Source organism: Oreochromis aureus, linkage group 3, assembly GCF_013358895.1.
Source record: "Oreochromis aureus strain Israel breed Guangdong linkage group 3, ZZ_aureus, whole genome shotgun sequence".
NCBI lineage: Eukaryota > Metazoa > Chordata > Actinopteri > Cichliformes > Cichlidae > Oreochromis > Oreochromis aureus.
Window position 1 is genome coordinate 65,818,944 of NC_052944.1, and position 10,245 is coordinate 65,829,188.

The following is a 10,245-nucleotide window of genomic DNA, read 5'->3' on the forward strand; positions in this document are numbered from 1 at the left end:
TATCACACCAGGCAAGGCTGTGTAAAGATGCCCCAGAGACAATCCAGCACATAACAGCAGGGTGCAAGATGCTAGCAGGCAAGGCATACATGGAACGCCATAACCAAGTGGCGGGCATAGTGTACAGGAACATCTGTGCCGAGTATAACCTGGAAGTCCCGAGGTCAAAATGGGAGATGCCCCCAAGGGTGATGGAGAATGACCGAGCTAAGATCCTGTGGGACTTCCAGATGCAGACGGACAAAATGGTGGTGGCTAACCAACCGGACATAGTGGTGGTAGACAAACAGAAGAAGACGGCTGTAGTGATCGATGTAGCGGTTCGAATGACAGCAATATCAGGAAGAAGGAACACGAGAAGCTGGAGAAATACCAAGGGCTCAGAGAAGAGCTCGAGAGGATGTGGAGGGTGAAGGTAACGGTGGTCCCCGTGGTAATCGGAGCACTAGCTGCTGTGACTCCCAAGCTAGGCGAGTGGCTCCAGCAGATCCCGGGAACAACATCGGAGATCTCTGTCCAGAAGAGCGCAGTCCTGGGAACAGCTAAGATACTGCAAGAGGACCCTCAAGCTCCCAGGCCTCTGGTAGAGGACCCGAGCTTGAAGGATAAAAACCGCCCGCAGGGGCGTAGATGGGTGTTTATATATATACATATATATATATATATATATATACACATATATACACACATATATATATATATATATATATATATATATATGTATATATATATATATATATATATGTGTATATATATATATATGTGTGTGTGTGTGTGTGTGTGTGTATATATATGTGTGTGTGTATATATATGTGTGTGTGTGTATATATATGTGTGTGTGTGTATATATATCTATATATATATATATATATAGATATATATATATATATATATATATATATCTAGAGAGAGGAAGAAAGAAAGAAAATAATACCCTCACGGGAGAATCGATATCTCTATGAGCACATTGTCGCGCTGAGCTAAAAAGGATCCCATCTATCCTGCAATATATGCTGAATTCTGTAAACTCTCCTTATCAATCTTGCACCTTCCGCAATGGGTTGCTTTCGGCGTACAAACGGACAGGACATGGCTGCGACAGACTTCCAAATCCACCTTCGCTTTTATAGCCGTGGTCTCTCATCTTGATTGCACGTAGTAATTTACTATTACTACTCTAAAATATGAATTACATCTGAAATAATCAAATACATGAAATAGAATGATTAATAGTACATTTCCCTTTTTTCGAAAATGACCTGTATGTATCTGTATGAAATCAATAAAAGAATCAAATACTGCATTATCTTTAGTTACATTGATAATATTTATTTATGGAAAAAAAGTGGAGAAATGTCGCTGTTGCTTTCATATGAATGGGGCGGACATACCTGAGTGGCCGCGATCTAATCCTTTTTACATTAAGTAAGCCTGCTCCCAAGCAGGTTTACGCTTACGGATCTGTTGCTATGACAGCAAGTCCCAGATGAGCTTCGGAGAACCGAACGATCCAAGATCCCTCGAAATCGTCAACATTCAAATCCGGCTAACTTACTTAGCGAGGTACGAAGAACGGACCCCTGCTCTGCTAACAGTCAGCATGAAGAGTGCACCAAGGGGGTTACGTCAACCGGTTTGTTTACATATTCCACTCTCCGTGTTCCAGATGTTGTATTCGCAGATTCTCATTTTCACCAAACGATCATCTCTTTCCGTCGGTCTTGTGTCTCTGTGCTTCTGTAACATAAAGAACGAGCTGACATGTTTCTCACGACACCAGCGATCAGCTCAACAGACCCTCTGTTTACCTGCATGCATCCTCCTCCTCACCTGTCAGCTGTATAACAACTGCTGCTAATTCAAGAAACACGCCCACGTTACCTGGTGATCGTCACAGTTCAACTGGGCAGCCGGTGCTCGATATAACGCAATGTCAGCGGAGTTTTCTGCACAACATAAGTAAATATAGTATTTCTCCCGAGCGCAGAGTTGCTGTTTCCTTACAGAGCACTTTATAGGCGAAGCCACTTTATCAGCAGCTGATGTCCAATCAGCACACAGCTTTGAAACCTCACCTGAGTTTTAGCTCTCAGTGGTTAAACGCTGGACTTAATTCACTCAGGTTTTGTCTGTCAGGTCACGTTTACTTCGCTGTTTTATTTACAACTGAGCAAATCAGTTTGGCTGAGGCTAAAGTTACGTTTCATAACTGCAGAGTTTTACAGGCGTTTAATGGTTCACTGACACATGTGTTAGACTGAACTATTCGCTTTTCTTTATCTGGTGTGTTTCGGATTTAACAGTGAATTTTGAGATTAAACTCACTTTTAAAATGTTTTTATACAAAGAGGAAAGAGAAGGTGCATTTCCACCGAGAGGAGCAGAGTTTCCAACTACATGTTCATAATGCAGACTGCAACCTGGACAGAAATATTATATCATCTGTTTTTTAAAAGTTATTCAACTGTATTCTAGCACCAGCTATCTGCTAGAATTTTTAGAGTTTACTTAACTAAAAATAAATGAGGTTAACATATAATTTGTGTGATTTTTTTTTTTCTCTCTCTCTCTTTTTATTCATTTATTTATTTTTTTGCTTTTTCGGTCATGCTATGTTTAACTGTCAAAGGTTTGTTACAAACTATGAAACACATCGTGCAGACTTCTGGATGTTAGAAGAAAACTAATACTGCTCATGAATGACACTAAAGGCAGGAAGGTGTCCTTTAAAACTAAACATGTTGGTAGGACCTCCCTATTTATATGAAATAGCACGTGTATTTCAGTAATAGCCTACCGATTTCAGTTCATGGTGAACAGTCACACACCTCACGTGGGTGTTATCTGTGATACTCCTTAACTATAATTTATCCAAGTTAACTTCAGTTAACTCGGAGTGGCTGGACAACAATTTTACATGTATGATCTTTAAACAGGACACAGCCACTTTACGTGCTGGCCTCATATCAAATGTGAACGCAGACTGAGTCTATGTTTGACGTTTGCTTTATATCTAATCTTCCTCTCAAACATTTAAACAGCAGCGAGTCTGCAGCTGAGGGAATACAAACTCAAACTGTCGGAACAGGTTTGCTCGTTTCTTGCGTGGATTCATTTGGTAATTTATTAAATGTATAACTGTTATTCTAATCTGCTGCTGAGTCTCTTACACTGATGAAAATGCAGAAAACACAGATCACGAACACCTGTTCAACCAATCACTTTCATTCCACTTTGATCTGCGACAAACTGACGGTTCATCTCTGTTACAGTGTTGCGTTAGACTGCTATATTTGTGTGTTCTTTATACTGTAGATTTCAACGTCTCTGGAATAGTTGGCAGTAATAAGGATGCTTTTCTGTAAAATCATATTGATATGACCCGTGACATATTCGTAGATGACAGATAGTCAGCTGGGAAACTCTGGGTTAACTCAGAGAGCTGAAGATATCGTGGGGAGATGCATGATTAATATTCACAATAAAAATATTAGCCGAACATCATGAAGTCTGTATGTGTTTCATAGTGTCGAACAACCTTTGTACAGTTAAAGCCAGCAGTTACTACATGACGGAAACACCAACGTTATCTCTCTTCTGCGATTATACGCAGGTTACTGAACAGAAACCCTAAGTTCAGCTGTTAATCGAGTTTATTTGCTCTCTCTCCTCCTTAAACATGTTTTTAATGTTAGGTATATACTTCAGAATTGGCGACTGAAACACGTAGGACACATAAGAACATCAGGAAATAACACCCCGATAAATATAGGCTGTATCCCAATTCAGGGTCTGCAGCCTTAAAGTACGCAGCCTCAACGATCCTCAAGGGCCGCGTACTCAAAGACCGCTAAGGCCAGAAGTGCGAGGCTTGTGAAATGGGACGGTCTAGCCTCCGTTGCGCTGCCCAGATTGACTAGCAACCATGATACTAACAACTGGAAACATTTCATACAGCTTTGTTTAACAGAAATGAAGGAGAAAATCTTTTGTTCATTTGTTTGTTTCTTTCTACATGAGCTTTGATCATTCTCTGTAAGATTAAGCTCAGCTATTGAATGGCGTATATTTTAAAGTAAAGGCTTTAAAACCAAGTTAGTACAAACGTCACTAATATCACATAACTTTGCCGACATGTGGCCAACAGCAATGTTTTAATGTTCTTCGTTATTAAACATTTGCACATAAATAAGTGACATAATATTCAGTACTTACTTAAAGTTTACTCTTCGGCTGCCCCTCATCCGCCATTTTTTTCAGCAAAATTATCCACACCCACCGCCGCGCTTTGCTTTCTGGGATATGTTGGGCCACGAAGTCTACACTGCCACATAAGCTGTGTCCCAAAACGTCGGCTGCATCCTTTGGAGGACCCGGGCTTCACAGTATACATGAGCCGGGTCCTGCGCAGACCAAGAAAGCCGGAAGAGCGAGGTTGTGAAATGGGACGGTCTAGCCTTCAGATTTGGGTCACCGCTTTGGTGCAGTTTAATAAACTCGGCCGTCTGCTCATTGCTATCTAAACTATAACAGGCATAAATTCTCAACCGTCTCGCACTTCTGTTTAATCAGTTTTCTGTTTAACGTTTATTCAGCTGTGTGAAAATCTCGGAGGAACACACCCGATGGATTAATAAAGTTTTATTTAATCTAATAATCAAATAATTTTGATCTCAGCCAAACCGATTTACTCCGGAACAAATAAAACACCGGAAAAAGCAAACAATTACATTTTTATGTTATCTGAGTGACTTATATATCATGTTTAACCTGAGTAGCGAAAGAGCAAGGGTCTGAAAACGATGAAGCCGGGAGTCGCTGCTCTCTACCGGCTGGAGTGACCATTGAACCCCCAGCTTGCTATCGAGCGGTGGGTAACAGACGTCTCCGAAAAACGTCGGCACACTTTTGCAAATATACGATGTCTTGATAAACCAAGCAGATATTTGTAATTTACACAGCTACTTTCTCGCCTGAAAATATGTTTAAAGTTTATTTTGCGACCCAGAAAGATTAATAAGACTAATTTTAAAACTTAGTAGCGGCCGCCATTATTGGCAGCTAAAATTTGGCTGGGCCGCGCTATGAATTCTGGGATATGGTGGGCCACGAAGGACACATCCGACCGATCCTTCAAATTCGGGGAAATGAAGGACGCATTTGTTGGCCGCATTTAAAGTAGTCGATGAATTGGGACAGCCTTCGTCGCCTGGCTGTGACGTAATCGACCTTCAAATGCGGCCTCCGGAAGATGCAGCCGACGTTTTGGGACACAGCTACAGTGATGTGTCCTGTGTGTCGAAGCGTCGAATCGTGCTTCGGGTAATCTCGGGGGCTTTCTCTTTAAGCGCGTATTGAGGCTTGCTTTGATCACGTATGCAGTGACGTTCGAGGCCTCGCGGGCAGTCCGTACCACGTGACTGATTCAGGAACTGTCTCGCCGGTTTGCACCAGATTCGTAATAAAATGGGCAGCAAAACACAGCTGATTCCCCATCACACTGTGTTGTGTAATTGGATTGTTTACGTGCTACATAGTTACTTGAGCATTTCTTCTTCGATGGAGCCTGCAAGGAAGAGATTTGTTTTCTCTTCTAATAAAGTATGCACACAGTAATAAATATCACAAATGATAAGTACCATAATATAAATAAACAACAGTACAGATCCTATAACCTGATTTATGTCTTTTAGTTTATTAAAAAGTGAAGCGCCACACAGTTTGTGTCATTATCCAGATGTACATAAGCATGATTACACAGTTATAGGGGCGGGTTTTGAATATCGATTAAAATTGATTCTCGCTTGGAAAACGTGATATTGTTTAATTAAAATCCTGAATCGATTTTTAATATAAATTTATTTTGCCCGAAATGCCAGAATCTCAGGTTAAACCTCACAAAAATTTCAACAACCACCAAACAGCTAAAACAGTAAATGACAGCAGGTGGATTCTGCACAAAGACGCAAACACAAAGCGCGGAACCGCTGACGGATCAGAATCAGTGAGATGTCGCCTTTCTCACCCGACGACACGGACACGGTCGGGGCTGAAAGGACAGCGCACTGATTCTCATGTGTCGGCGGGTCCGCGTTTCGTTTTTACGTCTTTTTGCGCTGATTCTGATGCTGCAGGTTTTATTTCTCTCCAAACAATATTGACTGAACCAGCAGCAAAAGAAGATCCAAACTACGCTTCACATAAACATCGTCATGAATTCCCTCTGACTTTTGCTGTTTTGCTTCCACCACGATAAAAATCACACTTCATGCACAGCTCTCTCTCTCTCTCTCTGTACTTGAAGAACAGTTTCCCGTCTAAAAATCTGTTTTCTGCATTATTCGCTTGCTTGTTACGCACAAGGCTACTGTTGTTTACAGCGCTGTCAGCCACTGTTTTTTCCTTTTACTTACTACCGAAAAGAAAACCTAATTTCTGCTGTTCAATAGGCTACTGAACAAATGTAAACTTTTTAAAATTTTGCAAAATTGCAAAACGCTTAGCTGTGTCTCTAAACCTCTGTAACTTTGCTTTGCTTCATTCAGCAGCATCAGGTAATGTTCATATGTTGATGAATGGTTTTCTTTCATTTTTGATCTGCTGCAGAATATTTTTATAATTCGTATTTCTTTTTTATCCTTAGCCGCTTTGACACAAAGGCATCTGCTGTGATGCTCACACCTTTGATAAGTCTCGCAAGTGTCAGCTTTCTTTTTATAGATATAAAAATATGGAAATGTACTGATCCATGATCTGAATTATAATATTTCTGACTGAGGCAAAATTTCCCCTGATCGAATCCTGGATCGAATCGATTCTAGAAATCAGTGACAATACTGTATCAGACATGCTGAGACAATATTTGGGATAAATAACCACGGAAACAATCTATTTATTCAGTTTAGTATGGAACGCCAGGACTGCCATAATGAATTACTTAAATACACCATTAAATAATTAATTAAATGTGTCAGTAATTAATTAAAATTGGAATTAATTAATTAAATAAATAGTTATGACACATGTAATTAATTAATTATTGACACATTTAATTAATTATTTATGTATTTCACATTTTAATTAATTATTGACACATTTAATTAATTATTTAATGATATATATATTTATTTATTTCATTTTGGCAGTCCTGGCGCCTGGCTCTCATCATGAATTAATTTTATCTGTCAGCCTCACCCATCAAACTCAGGGGGCGGGGTTAATGCTGATCGACTCAAAACCATTGGTTTGGCCTGGTGGCCATTGTTTATAGCCCACAACAACCGGCAGAACTAAACTTTGAAAAACCCTGTTTGTGTGTCACCAAATACCGTTTTAATATTTTTTTAGCCGAGAATGTAGTGGTTTAATCTTCATATGGGGCGATCGTGGCTCAAGAGTTGGGAGTTCGCCTTGTAATCGGAAGGTTACCGGTTCGAGCCCTGGCTCGGACAGTCTCGGTCGTGGTGTCCTTGGGCAAGACACTTCACCCGTTGCCTACTGGTGGTGGTCAGAGGGCCCGGTGGCGCCAGTGTCCGGCAGCCTCACCTCTGTCAGTGCGCCCCAGGGTGGCTGTGGCTACAACGTAGCTTGCCATCGCCAGTGTGTGAATGTGTGGATGAATGGGTGAATGACTGGATATGTAAAGCGCTTTGGGGTCCTTAGGGCACGGTGGCCCTGAAGTGCAAACCACAAAAACAAATCACAAAACGCACAACAAATTGAAAAGCGCAACAACAAATTGAAAAGCGCAAAAACAAATCACTTAACGCAAAAACAAATTGAAAAGCGCAAAAACAAATTCACTAAGCGCAAAAACAAATCACTTAACGCAAAAACAAATTGAAAAGCGCAAAAACAAATTCACTAAGCGCAAAAACAAATCACAAAACACACAACAAATTGAAAAGCGCAAAAACAAATCACTTTATGCAAAAACAAATTGAAAAGCGCAAAAGCAAATCACTTTACGCAAAAACAAATTGAAAAGCGCAAAAACAAATTCACTTACAACTCACTTACACTTACAACTGTCCAAGTTGTGGAAAAAAGTTGGTAGAGCAGTTACCAAACTTCCGAACAGAACAACTTCCGGTTCAAAAGGCTACCGGATCCATCATCCAATCAGTGATGCCTGTTGTTGCAGCATTGGTACCTACCTCTTCCGGTTTGATTTTTGTTTTTGCGCTTTTCAATTTGTTTTTATGCGTTATGAATTTGTTTTTGCGCTTTTCAATTTGTTTTTATGCTATGAATTTGTTTTTTAGCTTTTCAATTTCTTTTTGCGTTAAGTGAATTAGTTTTTTAGCTTTTCAATTTGTTTTTGCGTTAAGTGAATTTGTTTTTTAGCTTTTCAATTTGTTTTGCGTTAAGTGAATTTGTTTTGCACTTTTCAATTTGTTGTGCGATTTGTGATTTGTTTTTGCGCTTTTCAATTTGTTTTTGCGTTAAGTGAATTTGTTTTTTAGCTTTTCAATTTGTTTTTGCGTTAAGTGATTTGTTGTTGCGCTTTTCAATTTGTTTTTGCGTTAAGTGATTTGTTTTTGCGCTTTTCAATTTGTTTTTGCGTTAAGAGATTTGTTTTTGCATTTTTCAATTTGTTTTTGCGTTAAGTGATTTGTTGTTGCGCTTTTCAATTTGTTTTTGCGTTAAGTGAATTTGTTTTTGCGCTTTTCAATTTGTTTTTGCGTTAAGTGAATTTGTTTTTTAGCTTTTCAATTTGTTTTTGCGTTAAGAGATTTGTTTTTGCGCTTTTCAATTTGTTTTTGCGCTTTTCCATTTGTTGTGCGATTTGTGAGTTGTTTTTGCGCTTTTCAGTTTGTTTTTGCGTTAAGTGAATTTGTTTTTGCGTTAAGTGAATTTGTTTTTGCACTTTTCAATTTGTTTTTGCGTTAAGTGAATTTGTTTTTTAGCTTTTCAATTTGTTTTTGCGTTAAGTGATTTGTTGTTGCGCTTTTCAATTTGTTTTTGCGTTAAGTGATTTGTTTTTGCGCTTTTCAATTTGTTTTTTGCGTTAAGAGATTTGTTTTGCATTTTCAATTTGTTTTTGCGTTAAGTGATTTGTTGTTGCGCTTTTCAATTTGTTTTTGCGTTAAGTGAATTTGTTTTTGCGCTTTTCAATTTGTTTTTGCGTTAAGTGAATTTGTTTTTTAGCTTTTTAATTTGTTTTTGCGTTAAGAGATTTGTTTTTGCGCTTTTCAATTTGTTTTTGCGCTTTTCAATTTGTTTTTGCGCTTTTCAATTTGTTGTGCGATTTGTGATTTGTTTTTGCGCTTTTCAGTTTGTTTTTGCGTTAAGTGAATTTGTTTTTGCACTTTTCAATTTGTTTTTGCGTTAAGAGATTTGTTTTTGCGCTTTTCAATTTGTTTTTGCGTTAAGAGATTTGTTTTTGCACTTTTCAATTTGTTTTTGCGTTAAGAGATTTGTTTTTGCATTTTTCAATTTGTTTTTGCGTTAAGTGATTTGTTGTTGCGCTTTTCAATTTGTTTTTGCGTTAAGAGATTTGTTTTTGCGTTAAGAGATTTGTTTTTGCACTTTTCAATTTGTTTTTGCGTTAAGGGATTTGTTTTTGCATTTTTCAATTTGTTTTTGCGTTAAGTGATTTGTTTTTGCGCTTTTCAATTTGTTGTGCGTTTTGTGATTTGTTTTTATTGTTTGCACTTCAGGGCCACCGTATTAGGGACCAGAAAAGCGCTATATAAATACAGGCCATTTACCATATGTGTGGTCGGTTTGACAAAATACAGCGTCTTTGCAAAAGTGCTTCGATGATTTCGGAGACAGTCTCATGGCAAAGCGTGGGTAGACCCGCTCGCCTCGCAAGCAATCGAGCTGTTGTTACCGCCGACACGTGGTACGGACTGCCCGCGAGACCTGTGGCGTGTCCAGCGGGGTGGCCTAGGGGGGGCACAGGCCACCCCCCCAACCAGACTGGCCACCCCAGGTGCCACCCCAAAGCCAAAACAATAAAATCCAATGAAATATCAAATGTACGATTATGTTTTCACAGTGAAGCTCACATATCCGAGTGTAAGTGAATGCAGCATCGGCTTCTGCGCTATGAGCATCATGTTAGCAAAGGTAGGAGAGCCAAGCACGAAAGACAGCGCCACAGAAAACAGTTTTTCGGCGAAAGATTAACAGTTTAACATAGCTGGACTGGCCATCGAGCATGGCGGAGCTTCCACGGCGACTAGCAGGTGGATGAGGGAAGTCCGAGTGTCAGGTGAACTGAACTTCAGGTAAGAA